Source organism: Rhododendron vialii, chromosome 2a (genome assembly GCF_030253575.1).
Source record: "Rhododendron vialii isolate Sample 1 chromosome 2a, ASM3025357v1".
Lineage (NCBI taxonomy): Eukaryota > Viridiplantae > Streptophyta > Magnoliopsida > Ericales > Ericaceae > Rhododendron > Rhododendron vialii.
Genome location: NC_080558.1, coordinates 29,001,205 through 29,027,883, shown reverse-complemented (window position 1 = coordinate 29,027,883; position 26,679 = coordinate 29,001,205). Strand labels below are relative to the sequence as shown.

Here is a 26,679-nt window from a genome sequence, read left to right as displayed (position 1 = left end):
GTGGAGATCTAAAGCAGCACAGATGAAGGATAGGCCTACCGATAGAGATCAAATCCGGATGATTGTTCGGAACCTTCAGCCCAACCTTGCAAGGCATATGGTGATGGCTCAGGCCTGCTCTGATTTTAAAACATTCTTCGATACAGGCTTGGCCGTCGAAGAAGCAGTTCAACTGGGAATCCTCGACAAACCTGAACCTCCTCCCAAAGCCAAGAAGGTCTACTCCGGTAACAGCAGCACGCTGTTCGGAAACTCCAATTACACCCAACTCCCAAACACCTCCTCAAACACGACCCAAGCTGAACCAGTCAACCAGATTGTAGCCCAAACCAGTCAACCTCGGTCTCAACCCCGTGTGTTCGCCCAATTTTCAGCACCTCTCTCCGCGGTGTTTGAAAAGTTGGTCGAAAGTGATCTCCTTAAACCACTTGCTCCCACCCCACTACCACAAAAGCTCTCTGCCTCTCACAACCCCAACACCTTCTGCGCCTATCACCAAAATCCTGGCCACCTAACCGATAACTGCTTCTGCCTTCGTCATGCCATTCAAGACCTCATAGACAACAAGACCATTCCTATGCCTCACCAAAAGCCCAATACCGTCTCCAACCCACTCCCGAAACATTCAAACGCCCGTACAAACCACATTTCCCTGAGCCACCCCTTCAACCCAAGCCTTCACATCATCCCTGTCACTGAGCCCAAGCCAATTGTCGAGATTCCAGCCGAGGATGCTATCTGTGCGCTTGAAACGGTGGAATGGGATTTTCAAAGAAGGTGGGAGGACCTAGCGAATGATTTCCTGACAGTGGAACAACGAGCCATCATCAGCGGAGTGTGGCCTGTGTCAGTTAATGCTCAGCAAGTCAAAGAATTGGAACATGGTGAGTGGAGACAAGCCTGGGATGAGATGATGGCAGATCCTCTCGATGGATATTCCCTGTTTGCTCTATTCTTGGAGCCTGAACCAGTCGAGGAGTTTGACGAATGGGACCTAGAACCCGGTGGGTGGCTCTGGCAAGACGATTCGAACCATCTTGATGAAACATCTTTGATGTGCTTATTCTGGGAGCAGGAAGAGGAACAAGGCCCTGATCTGATGAACCCCCGCTTATTCTCCGGGCTTTCCGCTTCAACTATAATCAATATCGATAGGGATTCTGACGCCCTCGTCCGTACCTTGGATCGTGTCTTCTGCCCGCAAGAGTACATCATTGATGAATTTGTCCCACAACCAGTCCTTGAGATCCCTGACGAACCCCATGTCTGTGTACTGGATCCGGAAGACCTTTGGGGTAAGGCTGAAATGGTGAACGTATGGGTCGATGGTGAAGAACTAACCGTCAACAAGGCTATGTTGGACGAGGGCTCTCTACAAGTCAACAACAGCGACAACGTCGACTTCTGGAACTCTTTTGAAGAAGAGATCATATGGAATACCCTGGAGATGGAACTCTTAAATGACACCCTTGAGAAGACAAAGCTCGATAAAGGAAAACGCAAAGCCAATACCGATCTCTCCGGTTTCTGAGAGGGCCTTCGATGGGAATCTACTCCCATAGCAGTCAGTAACCTCACCAGGAGTGGTAGGGTATACCAGCCCGCCAACCTCCAGCAAGGAAGCTCGTCCCGAGCAGCCCCCCCCCCCCAATAGAGTAACCCTCGCATCCCCGAGAATCCCGCCAACCTCACCCCTGTCTCGCCAACTCCACAAAATAACCCCTCAAACCCCAATGACCTTCCACATCAACCTGACCCGCCCACCCACCTTAATCCATTTGTCAGCTCAAGCCAGAACGCCCCTCACCACCAAAACCCAAATACCGGTGATGACCCCATCATCCAGCAACTTCATGAAACCCCTGCCCGCATGTCCATGTGGGGAGTATTGGCAGCATCCCGCGTGCATCGCCGAAGGCTTGTCAACTCTCTCTCCAAGTTTGAGGTCCCTTCTGACATAGCCCCAGAAACCCTCATCGCCCTTATAACCCCAAACCTCACCCAACATACCTTGTCCTTCACCAAAAAAGACCTTTCGCCCGAAGGAACCGATCATAATAAGCCTCTCCATGTGACCATGAAATGCCTGAGAAAGTGGGTCCCCGCGATACTCATAGATAATGGTTCGGCTATCAATGTGTGCCCTCTCCGCACTGCTTATTGCCTGGGCCTCAAAAACAAAGACTTTGCGCCATCGACTCTGGGCGTCCGTGCTTATGATAACACCCGACGTGATGTCCTGGGAACAATCAACCTGGAACTAGCAACTGGGAAGTTTAAGATGGCCGTGGAATTCTGTGTACTAGATATACCTGCGTCGTTCAACCTCTTACTGGGGAGGCCATGGCTGCACCGTTCTGACGTTATGGGAGTACCTTCTACGCTACATCAGAAGCTCATCCTAGGATTGGATTCCGGGACCCTTATGATCCACGGGGATTCTGGTATTCGTCCACACTCTGAAGATAATTCCCCGCTACTTGAAATCATGCACGGAGAAGAAGACGTGGCCATGGGAGGATTTGCTGTCGTAACCTCGAAGGTTTGCACCATTCGGGCCGAAGATGGTTTCTTGGTGAGTTCCGCGGCGTTGGAGATCATGAAGCGAATGAATTACCTGCCAAGTATGGGCTTGGGGCTCCATGAGCAAGGAGTCTCCGAGTTTCCTCATTTCCTCGGGAGCAATGAACGCTTTGGCCTGGGCTACGAATTCAAGAACAGTGATCCAGAGAAAAGATGGCGCAACCGTGCCTGAGCTCATACAGTCGGAAAGGATCAGAAGGAAGAAGAAACACCGTATCGAGGAGAACCCGAGCCCTTCATCGATCTCGAAACAAAAGTGAAACACCCTAGATTTGAAATCTTCGCCAATGACACTTGGGAGGATGAGGAAGAGGTAGCTAAGATGGAAGAATTGTCCGAAGCACTGGATTGGCTTGAAGCCTTTCGTTTGGGTAGTCTCCAGTCTCTGTTCGAAGGTGAGGAACCAGAGGGTATGATAGAAGACGCGGCTGTGCTCATGCTGGGAGGAGAAGATGAATTGGAAGACCCTTCTAAGCTCATTGTGGACGCTGTGGGCGCTTATGAAAATTGCACTTTCATTCCTTTTGTAACGCGCACTCACGACACTAGCACCAAGTCCGAGTCCGAGTCTGAGTCCGATACTGACTCTTCGTCTAGTAATGAGTCGGAGTTTGTGCCTATCGGCCCTCATCGTCGTAGCTTTCACTTCGAGTTTGAGTCAACTGCTGTATTCCCTCCCTCCGAGGAGCGTATCAATGAAATGAACGACGCCTTTGCTTACTTCCCGAATTTTGAAATAAATTGCTTGGATCCCGACGATGAAGGAATAGATTTCGATGGGGACATCCCCAAGGAAATCCGTTCCCTCATCGAGCGTGAAAATGAAAGGCATGCTCAGCCTCTAAAAGAAGAAATAATCTCGATAAACTTGGGTGATGAGCAGAACCCTCGATCGGTTCAGGTCGGTTCCGGGCTGTCCCCAGATGAGCTTCAAGAACTCACCGATTCACTAAAAGAATTTAAAGAAGTCTTTGCTTGGTCCCATGCAGACATGCCTGGAATCGACCCAGATATCGTCGAGCACAGGATCCCCCTCTATCCCGATGCAAAACCCGTTAAACAAAAGCTGAGAAGAATGCGGCCCGATTGGGTGTTAAAAATAAAAGAGGAACTAACGAAACAGATCGACGCTGGTTTTCTAATCGTAACTGAATACCCCACTTGGGTTGCAAACATTGTGCCTGTTCCCAAAAAGGATGGAAGGATCCACTACAAGAAAAATTGCATTGGGTGACGAATGAAAATCGTCGCAAATTGTATGTTTTTCGTCACAAATAATATAGGTGACGAAAAAAAATTTGTCGACTAAAGGTTGTCGAGGATTCCTACCTGGTGACGAAATCTATTTTTCGTCACCTATAGTGCCTTTTGATGACGAAAAATTTCGTCACGGAAAAATGACTTGGTAACGAAATTTTCTTCGTCACCTATTGTGCTTTTTTGATGACAAAAAATTTCGTCACAAATTATTCCCTTTGGCTCGTCAAAGGTGACCTATTGGTGACGAAATTTTTCGTCACGAAAAACATTCTTATATGTGAAAAAATTCTCACTTTCTTGCTCCTGCGGGGTTTCAAACCCGAGTCTCTTACGTTTTGCACGCATGCTTTAACCAACTACACCACACAAACTTTTCAGCATATGTTTGAAATATCTAATATATAACACATACATTGAACATTAAAATATATTTTGAACTATTAAACATTAAAATTAGCAATTTTAATAAACATGAAAGTCGTAGCTCTTTATGTTATTGTTCAAACCCAATTTAGATTATCTCAATCGGAGTTCTGAGCAAATAGTTATGCCCGAAATATACTTGGTGACAAAGCGTAATTCATAAATTTCGTCACCAAAGGATAAATTTTTCGTCACTGAAAACGTAAAAAGAAGACGAAAATATTTTTCGTCACCAAATTGGTTCATTTGGCGACAAAATATTTTTTCCGTCACCGAAGAGTTATCTTTGGTGACAAAAAATAATTTCGTCTCCTTTTTTACTCTTTTGGTGACGAAAATTTTATTTCGTCGCCAAATAAGAGCCTTTGGTGACAAAAATATCTTTTTCGTCACTAAATAGTTATAATTGGTGACAAAATAATTTCGTCAAGAAAGTTATCAAAACAGTGACGAATTTATTTTTTTGTCGCCAAATATACTCATTTAGAGACGAAATTAAATTTTGTCGCCACTTTTTCATCACTAAACATACTTTTTCTTGTAGTGATCAGAGTGTGCGTTGATTTTAGAGATCTGAACAAAGTAAGCCCTAAAGATAACTTCCCATTGCTGCACATAGACATACTCGTTGATAACACTGCGGGGCACGCTTTACTGTCCTTCATGGACGGTTTCTCGGGGTACAATCAGATTCTCTTGGCTCTAGAAGACAGGGAAAAGACTACGTTCATCACCGAATGGGGAACCTATTGCTATCGGGTTATGCCGTTTGGGTTGAAAAATGCCGGTCCTACGTATCAGAGGGGTGCTACGACACTGCTGCATGACATGATCCATAAGGAAGTCGAGGTGTATGTCGATGATATGATAGTGAAGGGGAAGGAGCGGAAAGATCATCTCCCAGCGCTGAAAAAGTTCCTTGAGAGAGTCCAGAAATACAAGATGCGCCTTAACCCACAGAAGTGCACATTCGGAGTCACTGCTGGGAAAATGATCGGGTTCATGATCACAACCCGAGGGATTGAGGTAGACCCTTCTAAAATCAAAGCCGTTCTTGAGATGGAACCACCCCGATCAGAGAAGGAGGTCCAATGCTTCTTGGGAAAAATTCAATTCATTAGTCGATTCATCGCTAAGCTGACCTTGACTTGTGAACCATTATTTCGATTGCTCAAAAAGGATGTAAAGTTCGAGTGGAACGAGAAGTGTCAGAAAGCTTTCAAAGCGGTGCGAACTTATCTCCAGAACCCTCCGATCCTGATGCCGCCTACACCTGGAAAACCTTTGATCCTATACATGTCCGTCACGCCCTCATCAATGGGGTGCATGCTAGCACAAGAAGGAGAAGATGGGGTTGAAAGGGCGATTTATTACTTGAGCAAGAAGATGGTAGGATGCGAGGAGCGATGCACTTCGCTAGAAAAGACATGTTGGGCGCTTGTATGGGCCACAAAGAAGTTGAGACACTACATGCTCGCTTACTCAGTGAAGCTGATCTCTCGGATGGACCCTCTCAAATATCTATTCGAGAAGCCAGCGCTCACTGGTAAGCTAGCACGTTGGTTGCTCTTGTTGGCAGAATTCGAAATCAAGTATGTCACTTGCAAGTCAGTGAAAGGGAAAGCAGTGGCGGAGTTCTTGGCAGATCGCCCAATCGAAGGGCCAGAGCACACAGAATTTCAATTTCCGGATGAAGATGTAATGTCGATGGTTAATGAGACGTGGATGTTGTACTTTGATGGGGCCGCAAATCAGAAAGGGTACGGGATTGGCATACTGTTAGTCTCGCCTGAGGGGTCGCATATTCCCCTCGCATTCAAGTTGAACTTCGAAGTTACGAACAACGAAGCTGAGTACGAAGCATGTATTGTAGGAATGGAAGCCGCATTGGAGATTGGTGTCAAGGTGCTAGAAGTTGTCGGAGATTCCAACCTGGTCGTATCGCAAGCAAATGGAGAATGGAAGGTCAGAGACGAGAAAATGAAGCCGTATCATCAACAGCTTGACGAACTCCTCCCGAATTTTCAAAAAGTGACTTTCACGCATGTACCGAGGATGAAGAACCGCTTTGCAGACGCTCTTGCCACTCTGGCATCCATGCTGGAACTTCCAATTGGGGTAAAGTTGAGGCCTGTCATGATTGAACAGAGGGGAAAACGTGTGTACGACCATATCATGAACATCGACGAACCGAACGATGGGCTCCCTTGGTTCTACGACATTCGGAATCTCGTTGAAAAGGGGGAGTTCCCTGCGGATTCAACTAGGAAAGATCGGATCGCACTACAGCGACTCGCGTCTCAATACATCGCCTGTGGAGGACAATTGTACCGGCGATCTCCTTGCGGAGTTCACAAGTTGTGCATTCACGGAGACGACATCAGAGTGGTAATGGAAGAAGTTCATGAAGGAGTTTGTGGACCTCATATGAATAGGATGATGCTAGCTAAGAAGGTGTTAAGGCTAGGCTACTATTGGTCAACCATGGAGACAGATTGCATCGAGTACGTACGACGGTGCCACAAGTGCCAGACTCATGCCAACCTCATCCATGTCCCGCCCTCGGAGTTGCACTCGATGGCAACACCATGGCCGTTCTCTGCCTGGGGCATCGATGTCATTGGGAAGATCACGCCCGCAGCTTTTAATGGTCACAGGTTCATTTTGGTGGCGGTCGATTACTTCACTAAATGGGTCGAAGCAGCTTCGTACAAAACTTTGACGACGGTTCAAGTGGCTCACTTCATCAGGCAAAATATCGTTTATCGGTATGGAGTCTCTCAAGCATTCGTATCTGATAACGGTGTTCATTTTAAAGGAAAAGTTCTGGAACTCTTTGAGGAATTCAAGATCCAAATACATCATTCGACCACCTATCGGCCACAAACAAACAGAGCAGTCGAAGCGGCAAACAAGACTATTAAAGCGATTCTGGAAAAGACTACGCAGTCAGCAAGAAATTGGCATGAGCAGCTACCACTAGCTTTGTGGGGATACCGGACCTCTATCCGTACACCGACAGGGGCAACACCCTACTCTTTGGTGTATGGTATGGAAGCCGTTCTCCCTATCGAGCTAGAAGTGCCATCTTTGAGGGTCATGGCGGAATGTGGAGTGGACGAAGCTGAATGGATCAGCGGAAGATTCGAAGAACTCATGCTGTTTGATGAAAGAAGGCTGCGCGCGCTCTACCACATTCAGGGCTATCAGCGAAGAATCGCCCGGGCATTCAACAAAAGAGTGAAGTCGAGGGACCTACGGGAAGGGGACATGGTAGTCAAGGAAATCCGCGCGCCGATTTTCGACTTACGAGGGAAGTTCCGACCTAAATGGGCAGGGCCCTACATCATCAAGACTATTCTCTCTGGAGGAGCAGCTTCAATCGTCGACCTCGATGGCAACGAATTTGCGAATCTTGTCAATTTGGATCAACTCAAACGTTATTATCCTTGAGAGAGCTCGCTGGGCCGAAAACCGCAAGGGCGGGCGGTTCCAGGCAAAAATTAGAGCAAGCCTGCTAGGTTGAAAACCCGAGAGGGCGGCCTAGACAAAAATTAAGGCAAATAATCAAAGAAGAGCTCGCTAGACCGAAAACCCGAAAGGGCGGTACTAGGCAAAATTTAGAGCGCAAAAGGAGAGTGTCAATACCCGAGTGAACCCGTAGCCTAAACTACGTACGGGCCTGATTCTCTTTTGCGAGGGATACGTAGGCAATCTCATCCCGAGATTCGGTCCTAATTCCTAAATATCAAAATCCGATCCCAAATCAAGTCCAAAATGACAAATCCAAAACGCTTTTCAGAGCCGCATGTGATTAAATGAACCAAAAGGGGGAAACCCTTAATCAGTCGATTTTATTCAGATTACTTCTTTATTACAAGCTGAGCATGAAAATGAAAAAGCACAAAATCAAAGCACAGTTTTTATTTCAAAGTCTGGCAAAGTAAGCAGTCAACCCATCCTTGCTTTCACATCCCTCCTTAGCCATTTGCGGTACCTTCCGGTCGAAGCAATAGAAAACAGTGGGTCACTTGGCTCGGTCCTACGAGTTCCCCACGACCGAGTGTAACTCCGAAGGCCCGGAATGCTGAAAGGAGGGAGACGAAGCACTTCAGAGCCCGGCTGCGGCACCCCCTGACTAAGTCCAAGCTAACGGAAAACACGGAAGGGTGAATAGAAAGAGAAGCCTGTCAAGCCAGCCACACACATGCGTCGAGCCCATATTGCCAACAGTCATAGCAGGAAGCCTAAGCCAATGGCACCGCCAAGCAATGCCATCTTCCTCCGCAGAAGCAAGGAAATTAGCCCATTCGTCTTCACCACCATACATCACTTGAAAGGGACGGTTCCATCCACTTGCACGATACCACCAATCGTTGGCCGGGGGTGTCAACAGGCTTAATTTGTCACAAAGCCACATCTGTCAAAAAGAGAGAAAACAAGTAAGGAGCCAGATAAAGCCTGAACCGAGCGTCAAGGTAAAATGAATGAGGGAGATAGAAAAAGGAGAGCTGAGTGAGGTCCCTCACCTGCAGCAACAGCGGGCTACCACCAAAAACCCTTGTGCGACCAGCATGAACAGCGTCTAACCCCATTAAGGTTTCAGCAAGAACCAATGGCGCAACGTCCTTACGAGCCTCAATCTGAGCAGCAACCCCCACCAGTAAGGAATTGGGTTGACCTACGGACGGAACCAACAAGAAGGCTGCCAGGAGGCAAATGCAACAAGCCATCATCCTACGTCCTTGGTGCTCAAAATCTGTCAAGCCCCCAGGTGGGCTGAACCTCTTGTACAACTGCACGACGTTAATGGCATTGCCCCGAGTAAGAAACTCAGTGGCATTACCACTAACACCCAGCTTTGCCTTCAGGATGTTCTTCGTGCTCTCCCTGATCATAGGAACAACCGGCTCAGCAGAATCATGGCTTCCGAGGTAAACATGAAACTCCTCGACGGTGGGGCATAGTTCTTGAGAGCCAAAGCGAAAGACATGCACCTCTGGATCCCAGAAGCGCGCCGCCGCATGCAGCAAGACATGATGAATTGCAACCTCTCGAAGATATCTTAGGGCGTGAAGCCGATGCCCTCGGAAGTTCAACCAGTCGATGCCTTCAAGATTGTCCAGCCAAGGGCGAAGTAAGGCTTGGTTTAACATGGTGATGGATAGAATGGATTTTTGAAGGGAAATGATGAAATGAAGTGTGAATGGCTTGCCAAAGGAGAGCCTGGTATTTATAGAAGCTTAAAATGGGCAGCACCACTTCCCCACCAGCCTTGAAACTCATCAAGTTTATCATTTTCAAAATCTTTTCAAAAATTCAAACTTTGGAAACTTGGAAAACATTGGAAAAGCCACGAGTCAAGCTTTGGGAAGCCATTCTGTTTTGGAGAAGCTGCTAATACGAAGCCATTCAAGTACATTGAAAACGTGCGAGCAGATGAAAACAACAAAGGACAGCCAACAAGTGGCATTGGGAAACAGCAAGGGGCAGTCCATGATAGAAGTCCCGAGCACTCGGGAGTGGGGTCCCAAGCGCTCGAGACTACTCTCGAGCGCTCCAGAGTTCTGCTGTTTTTCAGCAGATTCTAATTCCCCCATTTTGGCTTCCGTACAACATTGAAAGTTTGACGATTCCCAGCAGTTGTCTAAGGGGTACAACAGTTCTGTCCATACGTTTTGTCGAGCATTCAGGTGTGTTACGTGAAAAATCATAAGTTTTCTAAAGTTTTCACTCCTTGAGCATGTCGGGGTCCGCATTTAGGGCATTTGGTCGAATCAAGCGACACGCTTGAGCTATGACAGGTCTCGATGACTGTTTGATGCACCCCAAAAGCGGGCCGACACTATTAATTCAAAGCTTTCATCATTCGGTCTTACCAAAATCATCATTTTAAATGCGAGCGTCGAATGTCAAAAACACTTTGGGTGATTCTCCCAGTCCCCTCGAGTCACAACACTCATTGTCAACCACGCAGCGCACTCGGTTACGATCAAAAGCCCTTAAATCTAAATTTCATGGTCGATCGCTCGAAAGTTTGTCGTTTGGTGTCGATGTCGAGTTTTATTTCTCACTTTGAGAGTGTCGGTCGAAATTCGCGTACTCTTTACGTTCTTTCAAAGCTAGACGAACATATTTCATAAAATACAATTCTGTAACAGCAGTGCGAGCGAATAAAAGAATAAGGTGCGAATTCTCATAAATGAACATGATGTTTACAATGAGCGAAGAGGGAGGTACAAAAACTGGGGCAAACACATGCCCAAATCCTGACTACCGGGGCATGCAGGCCCGAACAAAAATTGGGACACGCAGGCTCGAAATCTACAACTACGATGGCACGCAGGCCTATGTACAAGGTAAAGCTAGCAAAGCAAAAACACGAGGCTCAGACCCGTCGAAGTCTCTTCTGTTGTGGTCCCGCGGACTCGGAACTCTCGGGCTCGTCATCACCGTCGTCGTCAAGAGAACCAGAAGCGGTACTAGAGTCCGATGTCCCCAGGACACGCGACTCCGAGGACTCCTCTGTCTCCTCCTCTGACTCCTCCGGCTCCATGCGAGCTGGTCTCCACTGAGACGCTCCCCGAGGCAGAACCTCGAACCGTCCCGCGCCTGCAGCAGCCCGTGGCGCACGTCCTGCACCCCGACCTCGCGTGCCTACAGGAATGAAAGGGCTCATGGTACCTCGCGGACGCATCCTAGCTGAACGTCGTGGCTGCACCTGCATATCACAAACATTTTCTCATTTTATGCATATTCGAGCGTACATTTGCTCAAACCAAAATATAGAATATGTGTGCATGTCATACCAGAGTGGCGGCAGGAGAAGCAGTCACAGGGGCAGGTCTCGTCTGAAGGACTCTCCCCTTGGCGCAATCCTTCAGCAGGTGGCGCATCCCCACCATCAGCATCATGGCCTGCTCAGCCCACTCTCGCGGTACCTGTGGAATAATCCAAGACTCATGACATGCAAATAAGGATTGATCAATGTGCAAAGCAAACAGAAATGTTGTTTATACCTGAGCAGGAAACCGCATCGGCGGCTGTGGAAGACGTGGCACATCGATCATCTCCCGTGCGCCCGACGAACTCGTCACGCCTATAGTCCACTTCAGCGTCGGCAACTCCGGTGGTGCTGAAGTCTCACCGGTCTCTGGGACCCTCGTACTCCCCTCTCCCCTACCTCCAACGCCTGTACCTCGCCCACCAGCGGAGGCTCTAGCACCTCGTCCCCGACCCCGCGCAGAGCGACCACCACGGCTTGGCGCTCCGCCCTCGTCCCTCCAAGCCCCCACTCCAGCTACCCGTCTCTCGGACTCCTCCTCCACCCCCAAGCTCCTCGCCAAGTACCGATCTGCATAAGTAGCGTAGTCCAAGGAGCGTCGAAGGTACCTCTCCAAATTCGTGTCCGGTACGGTGAACAGCTCAAGCTCAGCATGAGTGTAGGACTCAGTCCTCTGCACGCGTGGAGGGAGCAGCCCGGGAACCGCGAACGCTGGGAGGCCAAGTGACTGTCGAGTCACTCGATCCCCCAGGTACCACTGCCAGCCCAGAGGGCACTCCAGCAGGACCCTGCCCTGCGTCACCTCCTGACTCCTCGGAAGGAAGTCAGCCTCCATCCTTGCCCACCGGCCCCAGTGAACCTGCAATTCAAATTTTGGGAGCCATTCATAAGTCTACTCTATGAAAAGTTTGATGGAAGAAAAACAAGAGATGTCGATCGTACCACGACCCCTGTCAGGTTATCCAGCCAGCGCCGGAAAGTCATCACCTCTCCTCGTCGCTCCTTTGCCCTCCGGTACGCCTTACCCCAGGCTAAGCCGCGTGGAAGAAGGTTCGGGTCCGTGCAAGTATTCTCGGGCGGGAACATCCCAAGAACCTCGTAAGCCCAGAGCTGCGAAATTTCATAATTCAGGGTGAGTCGATCTCAAGTGCATAATTCAAGTCAAAAAGCAGTCGAAAGCATTTCAAAAGCAGTAATTCAAAATCATACCTCGAACACCCGCCAGTATCCTCCAACTGTATCTCCGACCCCGCGAGAAGCAGCCCCAAGGAGACAGTAGAGCGTGCACAGAGCAGCACCTCCCCAGTCGAAGCGCCCTGCCTGTCCCAGGTCCACCAAACCCGCTAGGTAGCACAGGTGCACCCGACTACGCCTGTTCGGAAACAGAGAAGCCCCGAACAAGTATAGCAGGTACGCCCGGGCCATCTGGGCCGCCTCCTCGTCAGTCGCAGGCTCGTGGTCCCAGTACTCCACGAACTGCCCGTAAGCTGTCATCCCTCCGCTGTGGCGTGGCACTCGCCCAAGGAACCACCTCAGAGCCGCGTCGTCCAGCACCAGGCTCGAGTCGTAGGGGATCGGGTCTCCGCCAACCCTGAGCCCTGTGATCGCCGTGAAGTCGAGGGGCGTCACCGTCATCTCCCCGAACTGGAAGTGGAACGTGTTGGTGGTGTCCCACCACCTCTCCGCCAGCGCTGTGCGCACAGCCCGATCCACCCTCACCACCGTCAACAGCTGTACGAAGGGTCCGAACCCTGCTGCCTCCACCAGTGCTCGCACCCTCTCAGGCAATGTCTTGAAGTGCGCCAGTGAGCTGGCTGAGCCCCTGTGGCCGTACACGTCCGTCGTACGCTGTTTCAACAAAGTAAGAAATAGCATTAGATCTCAAAGTAGGAAATAAAATTCGAAGTAAATTGCGAAATTCGAGAAAAGATGGTGATCAGAAGCTCACTGTAGTCCACCCGGAGGAGATATGTAAAGCTCGATCCCGGAGGAGCATCTCCTCAGGATAGTTGGCGCGGCCGGGGACGTAAGCCGTCATCCCCACAGGCTCAAAGAAGTGCAGTCGAGGAGCATAAGTAGCCGGAGTGAACTCGGGCTGCTCCCTCGCCAGGTAGGCTCACCGCTCCACCAGGTAGGCTTTCGCCTCGTCCACCGCGGTAACCCGTGCCTCAGCAGCCGCTTCGGCATCCACCCCGTCACCTCCCAACTCCTCCGCCTCCGGTACAACCGCCTCCTGGGCATCCGAGCCCGCTCCGCTCAGTAGAGCCTCCAAAAGCGACGCCGAAGCCCGGTCCTCAGGCGTGCTAATGTCCCTCAGCACCTCGGCGACCACGGAGTCGAGACCGAGCGCGTCCAAGACACCCCGAGGCTCCACGCCCTCTAAGAAGTCCCCGTCCACGAAGGGAACAGGGCGTGAGGACCCAATCCCGCTATCCCCACTCCTCGGCAACAACGCTGTCGCCGTCCTCAGCATCGGCGTCTCACTGAACTGCCCAACGACTACCTCCTCACCACTGAAGCTGGCCATCCTCCCGTCGCTCGCCTGCTCGGCAGCCGCGAACAACTCCTCCACGGTAGGGGTAAGAGACCTGCCCGAACCCCCGACTCCACTGCCCGAAAATCTCCGTCCCCGCTGCCGGAGCCCCCTGCTGCTGCTACCTCTACACCCTCACCGGCAGCGACCGCCGCTAAGCTCCCTCCGGCAACCCCCTGGTCACCAGCAGCCATCGCCACCGTGGCACCGATCGTGGCATCCCCGCCGTAGGGCTCCGCCCCTGCGCCACCTCCTTCCCCCCCAGCTGCCACCGCTGTGGCACTAACCGCGACCTCCTGACCGACGGGCTCCACCCCTTCGCCACCGCCGACCACTCCGTCTTCGTTCCCCCTCGCCATATCAAGATCGAGAGAGAGTGTGGATCTTGAGTGAGAGAGAGAGCAGATCATGAGAGGATCGAGAATGAGACAGGCTTGAGAGAGTTGAGAGAGGATTGAGAAAGTTGAAAGAGTAGAGCAGTCGTCGGTTTGGTTCTCGAGCGCTCGAGAACCAGGGATTTAACCCCCAAAATCAAAAAAGGAAGACGAAGGGTCGGTGGACCCCAGCGAAGGTCCCGAGCGCTCGACAGCACTCCCAAGCGCTCGGGAGTGGGTCCCCAGTGCTTGACTCTTCTTGTTGCTTTTCGTAAGCTCATGCATTTCACCTTGATTAAGGATTATTGTCTATCAAGAATTTTTACAAAATCAATCTCAGTCCTATTTAAATCCGAGTCGAGACAGAGTAATCGATGGCGGATTTCGTTTCATGATCTATTCAGAATTGTTCTGCTTAGTGGTCGATAAATTTTTTTTTAAATTCTGCAATTGTCGATGTACTCGCAAGAAGTTTTACCCAGCACGTGATACTTCTTTCGTCATTTTGTCCACCGAACAGAGTAACGGATGGGCCCCAGTTCTTGTCTTTATCATTGTCAAAGCATTTGTCAATCTCTTTCCAATGCATGCATCGCACGTGTTTGCATTTGCCCCAAAGAACTACGCTGGTCTGATCCCTACAAACGGGGTACGTAGGCAGTCTGAAAAGACACGACCCTGCGCATTGAGTGCTTATATACTTTTATTTACATTTGATTCATAAATTGAGGAGTTGATTTGGCTCGAATTGGGTTGTCTCGATCTTTGGGCGACACTCGCATCCAAACATGATGCCAAGCACCGTCCAAAGAGGGGCAACTGTAGACACCCCAATTTAGACTTGTCGAATTTCCTTAATTTGTGGCCCTGAGGCTCCCCGATGATGAATGAGGATCAAAACAAGCCATGTGCCAATTGAGACGTTGCTCCTTGAAAGAAATGGCCAAAATCAATCCCAAGCGCTCTGAAGCGGTCCTAAGCACTCAAAACTGTTTTCCAAAAACCACTGGCCTGGCTCACTCTCGAGCGCTCGAGAATAAAATCCCAAGCGCTCAGTACCACTCCAGAGCGCTCGAGATCTCTCCCAGTGCCCAATGGGTGAAAAAGATTCCCACTAACCATGCAAGCCATCATTGCATTCCCTTTGAACCGGCTGAGGTGAGTCAACACTCAACCTCAGTCAGAGAGGATATCAGCTGAGGATTTCTTTATTTAAAAAAAAGGGTTTATTTCAAAATGATTTGATTTTTCAAAACCATGGGTTATATGCTCTATATATATACCTGGTTTTTGCTGCTGAAGGAGAGGACGAAAAAGGGCTCTCTCTCTCTAAACCCCTCCTCTTCTCTCTCTCTGGTTCAAGGAAAAAAGCTTTCAAACTCAAACTTCTTTCCCAACTTCAAAGGTTTTTTTTTAAAATCACCAAGGAAAAGGGCAAGAAATCCAGAACACTCTCAACTTCTGATCTCTTGCCTTTTTCACTCTACATTCACCTTTCACAACCATCCAAGGAGCAGAGTGTCAAGCAAAGGTAGAAATATTTCTATCCTTGGTTCAAATCAAGAGGCTGTTATCCCTTCTGAGGGGGGTCTCTCAGCCTGTCCCTGACCTTAATTCTGGGTGCATGGTTGGGAGACCTTGGTAAAAAAAAAAAGGCAAGCAAGAGCAAAGAGTCCATAAACAATGTTTTCCCAAAACCCCCTACTGGAAACACTCCAGAGCGCTCCAGAGTGGTCCTGAGCGCTCGGGACTATTTCCAGTCCCATGCATGACATTTTGGTGGGCAGTAGGCTAGGGGTGAGGTGCACTCGCAAGTAAAATGGTTTTATTCTGGCATGCAGACACAAGAGATCGTTTTCCCTGAAACAGAAATGTTTCTTACAAATCTCAAGTAAGAACAAAATTTTCCTAAGTCAAAAATAAGATCTTCTCTTCTTAAAACTTAGATGAGGGTGTTTGCATGATGAAGTGGTGCCATTTTCTATTTGAGAGTAAGCTGGCATGCAGCTAACTCCCAAGCCCTTGAATCCATTCCCAAGCGCTCAGGAGTACATACATGCCATTGCGTTTCAGTTTCCCTGTCTTTTGTGTTTTCCGAGCTTCTGCATGCATGGATGTTTACATTCTCCCTTTTAAAATTGTAGATCAGTTCGTGTAATGGCAAGGATACATGACTTGAAAACTTGAGGTCCTATCTCAGTCTTTTAAGTCCTCTGCTGAGCCGGTGGTCTGATTAATAGTATTTCATTTTGCAGTCTTTACATTATGTTCTGTCAGTACTAACAGAAAGTGTAGGTGAGGGTTCAGACACTCCCAAGCGCTCAAGAGTTCTCTTGAGCGCTCGAGAGTGAAGTCAGTGAGCAGTATTGCATTTCTTGCTATCTTGCTGTCTTTCATCACATAATCCCCTCCTATACATGTGCACAAGCATACATTGTTATTTGGCATCCTATTTGTGGCTAACAAACTCTGCAGGATTCGGTCAGTAGAACTCCCAAGCGCTCGAGAGTGAAGCCAGTAGCAGTTTATACAGCTTTGCCATCGTGCATGTGTCCATCATCATTTCATCACTCCTTGTACACAAGCACCAGCATACACCTTCTATTTGCCACACCTGTGGATACTTGCTACGTGTTTAATGAAACAAAATCCATTTGAAAAATCCCACGAACGTTTAGTAGAGACCGACATCGCGTCGGGCAAGGGGGGTGCCGTAAAACCCTTCCCCTCTCGTAACATGGCTTCCGAACCCTCAAGTGATCTCTGGTTTTCAATTCAAATCGATCAACTTTCAAATCGAAAACGGTTTCTCGGGTGGCGAACCATAAATCCGGGCGGCGACTCTTCAAATTCCTCAAATCGATTCGATGGAGCGGTATGTGTTTTTCGGGCCGCCCCGATCTCACCCGGGGCTGTGGTAGCCCACACTCTTCCTCTCTCTCTCTCTCTCTCTCTCTCTCTCTCTCTTGTACTTTGTATAGATATGTATATATATATATATATATATAAGTATGACCAAGTATATAAATAAAGGTGCCGAGCAAAAAAAAAAGTATATAAATAAAGGTACAAGGTACTAGGTGATCTTTAACTAGATTTCCAAATCAAAATTCCCTATAAAAGTATTCCAATTTGGCACATGTGTACTTTTGTAATAATATAAGTGTGTATATATATAAGTCCAAGTATACATATATATATATATATATATATATATATATATATATATATAAGTGTGTACCATGCAATCTAGGTAGATTTCTAAATATCCAATAAAAAATTATAAGATCAAAATCCTTTATTAAAATAGTCCAAATTGGCATATGATCATATTATAATATTGTACTAGTGTACCTAGGAAATCTAGGGTATTAAATCTCTAAGGTACATACATATATATATATATATACATACATATATATATATATATAAGTATATCATCACATGGGAAATCTAAGAAATGATTTATTTAATAAACCCTAGTACTTGTTGATAAGACTAACTCTATTATCCAATGGGTAATAATTTCCCTAGTAGTTATTGATCAATGAATAAAAGGGTGGGGTACTGTATATACTAGAATAATACCATATGTCCTTTAGGCATGTGTATATATAATTATATATAACTATATATGGGTATTTTAACAAAATCTAGTAAATACTTTTGGTAGAAAATCTAGGTTTTCTATTGTCCAATGGATAAAGATTTCCCTAACATTTATCATCCAATGGGTAATGGTTAAAAGGTAACTAAATGGATTGGTAGATAGGTTTCTTCGACTAATTGGTTAGAATCTAACTATCTATAGTCAATAAATATAATTTAGCAGTCTCAAATCTAATTATGACGGATTACTAGAAATTAACAAGAAAATTATAAAGTCATCCAAGAGAAATTCAAGAATTTTGAATAAACAACGAGATTTTTATTTACTAAAAATTGGAGTTGTTATAGCGCGCGTATCCAGCGAGTGATTTTCTAGTGTGTGCGTGTGTTACTCGGACCAAACCCAACCTTTTCCCATTCTTTTATTTCGGCAGCTAGAGGTACCAAAATCCCTTAATTCCTCCCTAATTCATTCCCATTGAGACACCATGTAAGGACCTGTATTTTCGAAAATTAATAAAAAGGTTTATTGGTTATCATAATGGAAGAAAATATGTGATTTATTGAGTTTAAATGAATTGGGGTGAATGTGATGGAATTGTTTGTGGGAGGGTGCATGTGCAATTTGAGTGTAGGTAGTATATATATGTGTGTGTGGGTGGGTGGGTGTGTAGGGGAGTAAAAATACTCCTCACTCTCTCTCTACCTCCTGATCTCTCTATCTCTCTCGGCTATCTCTCTCTTTCTCTTCCAAAACCCAAAATTTCATTCAATCACTCAAAACCCGTGGCAAATGACCTTCAATCTTTCATCTATTCGCGTTGTTGAGCTTGTATCTCGTTGGGTTTAGCTCGGACAGGAGTTTTCTTGCTCGGTTTCGACTTTGGAGTTCTAGGGCTTGATCAATCTTTTGGGTTTCAATCCTTGACAACAGGTAGGGATTTCTTACTTGTTCTATGCGTTGATGAGTTGAATTTGTGCCAAAATCTCAGGTTTGATCATTGTTTTGAAGTGTATTGTTAGTCCTTGAAAACTGTGTATCGTGCTAAAATTTCCAGGCGCTACCCGTAGTCTGTTTTTGGTCCTACCCGTAGCCACTGATCAGAAACTGAACGTTTGTCCCGCTACCCGTAGTCCGTTTTTAGTCCTACCCGTAGCCACTGATCAGAAACTGAACATTTGTCCCGCTACCTGTAGTCCGTTTTTGGTCCTACCCGTAGCCACTGCAGATTTTTGTAAAATCTCTTGTTTTCATAGTCTAATGTCGTGGTTTGTTTCCATAAGTGATGGTATGTATCTTTATGAGTTCAAGGACGTTAACTTACACTTAACGGGAAGTATGATGATAGCTTGATGTATACGATTGCCGAATGCCGAAAAGAAAACTAAAGCCACTTTATGTGAGGTATATGATTGAAACGGAGCACACGAACACCGAATGCAAGTTGTGAACCTCGTGACTTAGTGATGTAATAGTAATCAATGACATGAGTAATGAAATGGCTTAAGGAAACTTGAACGGGCCCGTCAATTGGAGTGGTGACCGGCAGGGGATGAACGGGGTCCTAAATACCCGGAATGAACGGGTCCACCTATTTGTGCGATGACCGGCAGGGAATGAACGGGTCCACCTGTTGGTGTGATGACCGGTAGTAGGTGAACGGGTCCACCTATTGGTGCGATGACTGGCAGGGGACGAACGGGGTCCCAAATACCCGGAATGTGCACTTGGAACAAAAGACATATTTACTTTGACACACGGGACACTTTGAATGTGACGGAGAACTAGTTGATTGTTTCATTTTCAGTTTGTCGTTTCGTATTCTCGTTGATTCACTGAATTCTTGATCTCTTATCCATATGTCTTCCTATTGGTGCATGATCATCTCATTGACATATAGCATGAGTATAGAATTCTCTACTGGGCGCGTGTTTGCTCAACCTTATTATTATTTTCAGGTACACCGCAGGGGCATTGACATGACGTGCATGGAGTGTATGGTTGATCATTCTTTTGAAAACTAACATGGGAAATTACTTTAGCATCTTTTTGTAAAACCCCTTTCGAGATGTAACTGTAATTTCAATTATCATTTTCGTTTTGACTATGGATGACTGTAGACTTATAACTCCTTCCTTTAGTATAAGTATTAGGTTACTTTGAGCCGTCGAGTCGAGGATGTAACATTTGAACTCATTTTGCTTGTTTTGGGAATGAAGTATCTTTTGGGGTATAGTAGTGCGTATTTGAGAGATTTTTTTATTAGAAGTCATTATTAATTATGTTAAAAAGAGGGCGTGACACACCACACAATTGTCCATAAGCTATTAACCCCCATGCAATAACCCTTTTAATATCCCTTCTTCCATTTCTTTCTTGTATTTCCAAGCAACAATACACGGCAGAGAGAGAGAGAGAGAGCGAGAAGAACAGCCAGCCACTCCTCTGACCCTCACCAACCGGTTCTCACGTCATCTTGTTCATCAACCAGCCACCACCTCCTCCACTCCTCTTCTCACCCGAACACCACCGCACCACCTCCTCTTTCGGACAACTCCTCCGGCCCGTCACCACCGAGCCACCTCTCAGCCCCCACCATCATTCGGTTAACCCACTCCGGCCACCACCTCTCTGCATCTCCACCGAGTCACCCCCATCTCCGCCGCACCACCCCACCTTCGGTTCACCTTCGGTTCACCATCGAACCGCCCCACCTCTCACGGCAGCCACCTCCTCGATCTCCCCACCACCAGACTCCTCCACCTCCTCCGACCTGTATCCATTACCACCCCGCCTTCCGTGACCCGCCATTTCAGCCGTGGGTGTGTGCACAGTGCACGCGCTAATTGTTTCGGTGTACACCGCGCCGAGGACCCTGATGGAGCATCACCGGATGTCGCCTCGAGATGTCGGAATCACCACGGCGATCTATAGACACCGTACAACACTAACCAGAACTTAGAATCGCGTTTAAGGTAGTTTGCTGGAAACCCGTAACTAAATCTGCGTTTTAATGAAGTTGGGACTAAAACTAAATTTTGGATGAAGATGATGTCTTGTTCTTAAATTTTTAATTACTGTTTAGTCCTATTGGTGTTAGGAAATCAGTGGTAAGTTCTGAATTATTATTAATTAAATTTTCATGTAATACTTTTTGTTATCCCATGTGTTGGACTTAATATGGCAGATATTGTACGATGTTGTATTTTGTGAGTTTTATTAAATCTCTGATGATGTTGATTGTTACTTGGATTATGAGGATTTGAATTGCTACGTGAACGTAGAAATTGGACAATAGGTATACTGGGTGGTATTCGAGATTGTGACAAAGTTGATTAGACGTTAAAAAAAAAAAGGAAAGTTTAATATTTAAAAGTCATTGTGGTGACAGTTTCGCGACTCTAACTTATGGTACGCCATGGAAAGTTCCAAAGGGTAATCGTGCCCTTGTAGAACAAGCAAGGGGGATTGTCCCATGACACGGTCATAGTTACTGGTTTAAGTATTGTGGCGACTTTGACTTATGGTATGCCATGGGAAGTTCCAAAGGGTAATCGTGCCCTTGCAGAGCAAGCAAGGGGGGATTGTCCCATGACACGGTCATAGTTGGTGTTTTAAGCAATGTGGCGAATTGGCACTTGTGGTTAAGGCTGGTGGATTATTGATTCAAAATTCTAATTATGGCACTGTAGGATTTATCTTTCGGAAATTCCGAGGGTGTTTGGTTTATCATTCGCTCATTATGATGGTACAACTGAGTTCGACCTGACATGTAGTTTGGTCTTATTTGTCTGGGATCCCAGGCTGGGCAAGCAAGAGGGTAAATCTGCAGAGTTGCCATAGCTCAGAGATTGTTTCGGAGGAGTATTTCTGACGGTGGAGAAATCTAGAATTCACTTAAAGGCAAGAAATTCATAAACGGCTACATGACTATGTATTGTAATTGTTATATAATTTTGTGTTATTTTTGTTGAAACTGCATATTGTAGTATTGGGTTTTAGAATTGCCACTTGGCGAATTATCACTTAGGATATGTTTGTATCCTGGCAAATCGTTTGCTTCAGCAATCAATTAGCCAGAGCATGCAGGATTCTACAGTGGAGCAGTTGATATTGGTGGGACCCCTGGAACGAGTCAGGGCCAACGTTGCTTAGAATCCGTGTTAAAACTAGAGTCACTCTGGAGTTGTTTTTGTTGAATAAAATGTACACAGATTTTTGTATTATTTTGAAATTGTAATTTTTGTATAAGGATAAATAGGGGCTTAGAAGTTTGTAAAATTTAGCATATTTTTAAGAATAATGCGCCCGAAATTCCTTGGAAAATCGGGGCGTTACAAAATTGCATCAGAGCTCTAGGTTCAAACCCAAGGCCTTGGGTGGATTGGGTAGATCATTTTCCAAGAGTGTTATCCGGGGTAGTTATGCGCTTAATATATTTATTGTCTTAGCTACTATATGATATTTATTTCATTATAAGAGTAGCATATAAGAGTAATTATGCGCCCAAAGCAACTCCGTTAAAGTACTGAAGTCAACGACTCCAAGAAAGAGATAGAAGAACTCACTCCTATTGTATATGTAAGCCGATCAATGTGGTCAAAAAGTTCTTGTTCAAAGACGATGTGATAGACCTTGACAATCATGGGATATGAGATCAAGGTCGTCGAAGAGGCTACCTAGGAAATTATGTACCTGTTGAAAGATGATTTTCCATCCTTGTATAGGCTACGATCAGAGATAGGATGGAAAGGGTAGGGCTATTGTGAGAACGTACCGTGAGAAATGTCACGCCATCGATTTTAAGCATAAGCAGTATTAGATTTTACTCAATAAAAATATCGTTCTCTCGCCCATGGACACCTCATAATTATGTGCTAGGTCCATTCATCAACACCAATAAACTAAATTATACATAAGAGTCTACAAGAGATGAAGTGTTACATACTCTCACCTTAAAAGAAATAAATTAACATTACAATTTTCAATTCCCAAAATATGATGTACATGTATGAACTAAAGACTCCTTAGTATAGGCTTTCAAAAGATGGTAAATCATGCTCACCGAACACTCAAAGTTATGCTCCTTGAGTTGTACCTGAAAAATGAAAGGGTTGAGCTACACTAGCCTAGTAGGAAAATCTACACTAAATCTATATGCAGTTGGAATGATATGCGCGAAGAACTTTTAACATGAACTGCTACATTTTAAAGTAATTTCTTAGCCGAGAAAACACAGTTACAAATCTAGAATCAAAGAGCTTACACACGTGTGCCATTTTCTATAAAATCTCAGTTTACTAGCTACCGTATCCTTGCTCGTGTCCCTCTTTTTGTTTCTTTTTTCAACACATTTTCATTTTTAACGTCAACGTACCACGAGAGTTTTTCATTCTAGTCTCTAGTTTATCATGCGGATACCCTTCATAAACCGCTCACGATACATCACATCACATAGTATCAAATGTGCCTTCACACTGAACAAGGTACTTTACCATTATTAGGACAATGAACCATGAAGATTTGGAAGTCTATAGGAAGGAAAAGAAAGCAAAACTTGACATCTCAGACGGTTTACAAGCCAACTCAAATTCAAAAATTCATTGTTTCTCGTATAAGTACTCCGTTTTCCCCAAATATCTTGGTAAACCAAAAGACTCCATACTTTATAATAATAACACAATACCACGGTATGAACAACGACATCACTTCACAACTTAGGTCAAGGACTCATATACATGACACCCTGCATTTCCACCCCTTGCTTTGCAGTCTGCATTACCACCCCTTGCGTTGCAGTCTCTTCCTCATTCTAATTCTCAACTACAGCCACTCGAATCACAGTAGTCATACAACTTCATCAATAGACACATCTCTAATTTCATGTCACAATAAAGCACGACAATAAACCAACTTATAGGTCGAACACACATATACAATCTCACATCCACAGTTACCGTAAGAAAGACACAAAGGACAATATGTAAATGTAGTAAATCTGTCCATTATTCTCATCTATCAGGTAATATCAACATCAAGTCATTTTCCTCGCACATCAATACATCAAATCATTCACCAATCTAGCACCACGACCACCAATCTACCTAACTTATAACCATGATTACCACATTGCCTCAAAATAACAATTAAGCATATAGTCAAAGTATAACGATAATTCACATTTTAAGAAAGTCCATAGCCTATTCAAATGAGCCCAAAGGGGTAAGAAGACCAATGAGTCATTGGCACGTGATTAACGATGTTATGCAATGGTTTGGAGGTGTTGGAAATATGTTAGAACTGATCGTGAGTCAAAGTAACCGAGATGAGGTCAAAATGGTTCAAGTTAGTCCAGAGAGCAAGGGGATCGATACCCCTCCTCATTGGGATGGATCCCCCGACGGCAAAAGAAGGATCAGACAGCTTGGGGATCGATACCCCCATGCATGGGGATCGATCCCCCAACGCTCACAACAGCGTTTTTTGCAGACTATTCATGAACGAAACCCCAATGACAAAACAAAAAATTTAAGCATGATCTAGCACATTATCAACTCAAAAACATATAGGATGAATAAGAAATCCCTACCTCAAATATCAAAAGCTCAAACTCCAAGATCAAGCAAGCCCAAAGTTCTCCGAGTTTACAACTGACAAAATACACCTCGTTCGAGCCAAACCACACAACTTCCAAAGTCTAGACTACAAATAAGAGGCAGAATGGATGAAGGTCTTTATGGGTTTTTGTTGTTGATGAGAGATTGAAGAGTGTAAGAGTGAGAGGGAGGTGTGTACCGTGAGAGGAGAGAGAGACGAGAGGGAGGCGTGAGTGAGAAGGAGGAGAGTAAAGTGAACTCTCTCTCTTAACTATGATATATATATATATATATATATACACACACACACACACACACACACACACACACCAAAATAACACTTTCACCCTTCCACACTTAGAACTTCACACCAACTCCCATAAACACCAAGTCATTTCACTTTAATCCCAACACATTTTCACATCATTATTCAGATTTAAATAACCCACACACATATTGATCAATAAAATTAAAAAAATTAATTACGGGTCTCTACAAGAAAACTTAAGTCATGCATGTATGACTAGCAGCTAGGGCTAACTGTAGTAAGCGCACCTGTCTAGCCCATGTGACACTTTTTGCATAGATAATTGACACTTTTCTACATAGATACTTCCAATCGCCTTTTTCACTTTTAAAAAAAAAAAATATATATATATATATATATATATATATTATAAACAAAGCGGTTTTCTATCGAAAATGTCTATGCATACAAATAGAACTACCTCTATAACCGTTCGATCATACTTCCTGTTAACTTTGTATCGGTCGGATCGAATGCATATTTCCTAATTATTAACCAACAATCTATATCCTAACTACACGTTTCTCTAATTACACGTTTCCTAATAAATTGTTAAATATATCCTTTTCCTTAATTTTGTTTCTTTTTCCGAATTGGAGTAATCAATTGACCCTGTTCAATAATGTAAATGTTTTGAAATGTTTCCGAAATGTTTCTTTGTTCCCTTTTCTAATTGATTTCTACAACTCATCACCACGTCTCTCTCTCTTATTCAAATGCAACACCTTTCGGGAAGTTACCACAACCATCGCCACAAACACCATCATACACCACCGCAAACCACAAACCACCGTCGTTGGCAACAACAGGCACAAGTCCTTCATCGTCGGTTGTTTTCTCAATTAGGTTTTTTCCTTTATAGATTTTTTTTTTCTTGATTTCTCTTACTTCAAAATAATTTCCTATTTGATTCCTACCAACTATAATTTTTTGGGTGCTTTTGTAGTAATATGCAGAGAAGGTTTGATTCACTTAAAAATACCCCAATGTAAGTTTTGATATGATAAGTTCAACCTTTTCTTATAGGGATTGCATTGTTCTATTTTGAGTTGAGTTGGGTTGGTTTCATTAGGGATTTATTTTGACCATAGTATTTACTCAAAGCATTCCTCTCTCATTTACCTGTCCGTGTTTACCAACGTTGACTCCTCCACAATCGGAGCCACAAACCACAGCTCTGAACAAACAATAACTAATGTGGTATTTATAGCATTTTTGACTTATTCGCTGAATCTCACATTCTCTCTATTTATCTCACTGTTTGTCTAATTTTGAGTTTTGTTTCATTTTCTTTTTAGCTTGGAAGGCACTCTACTGATGGTGGGAAAGCCTTTTCACCGTAAATGTTTATTGTTCAATTAAAGAGTGTTAATAACTCTTATGAAAAGGTTATATCCTTACCCATTTTTTCGGTAGGCAAGTTTCACCTCTCTCTACGTTGATTTACCTTTAGCAGAGTGCACAAATTTAGTGGCAACCACTACAACAAAAAACGCTTTTAATAGCATGCAAAAAACGCTATAATAGGTAATAGATAGCGTTCCGGAGAACGCCTTATTAGCCCATGCTATTAAAAACTTTCTATAGCGTTGATTGCCCGCTATTAAAAAACTTTCTATAGCGTCCATTGATTGCTATTGTATTTTGTACCTTTGATAGCGTTTTTTGCGTGTTATCTTATTTCTTTTTACAGCATGCAATGAATGCTATTAACGGTAAACAATAGCGTTTTCTGAACGTTATCTTAGCCAATTTTAGCTTCTTTTTTTTTAAATACTATAAATGCCAATATACTAGCATTTTCATATAGAAAATTTGCATTCCATTCAACACCAAAGTACATCCAAACGCGATACAATTTCAATGTAAGATAAATAATTCAACCGAAGATTCATTACAATAGCTTGAAGAATAATTTTTCAGCACAAACTACATTTAAGAATCAAACTAATTACACTCATAAAAAAAACATTAATGTAATCTCTCTTTCCAGAAAATGTAATTCTAAACTAGGCAGCCATCTCATTCAAGTACCCCAATTCTTCGCCCACGGAGATGTTCTTTATTTGAAGCTTATTTTTTTGCCGAGTCATACCCTTTTGCTCCCACCAGCGAACACATACCTGTAAATATAGAACTATTCAAAGTAACCCAATAGATATAGTAAAAATTATTAACGAAAAAACAACTTTAAAGCAAGATAATGTTT

The 26,679-nt window shown here is 44.9% G+C and overlaps 1 long non-coding RNA gene across 2 annotated transcripts in view; it reads right to left on the bottom strand.

Moving 5' to 3' along the window:
• Nucleotides 1–24,433, bottom strand: part of LOC131316659 (uncharacterized) — a 33,176-nt gene extending 8,743 nt beyond the window's left edge. Inside the window, exons 1-2 of one of the 2 annotated variants that reach the window (XR_009197217.1) lie at nucleotides 24,157–24,433; nucleotides 23,353–24,057 (exon numbers count right to left, since the gene is read on the bottom strand). This is a non-coding gene — a long non-coding RNA (uncharacterized LOC131316659). The remainder of the gene's footprint in view (nucleotides 1–23,352; nucleotides 24,058–24,156) is intronic. The other variant, XR_009197216.1, reaches the window with a different exon arrangement.
• Between the last annotated feature and the right edge of the window lie 2,246 nt (nucleotides 24,434–26,679).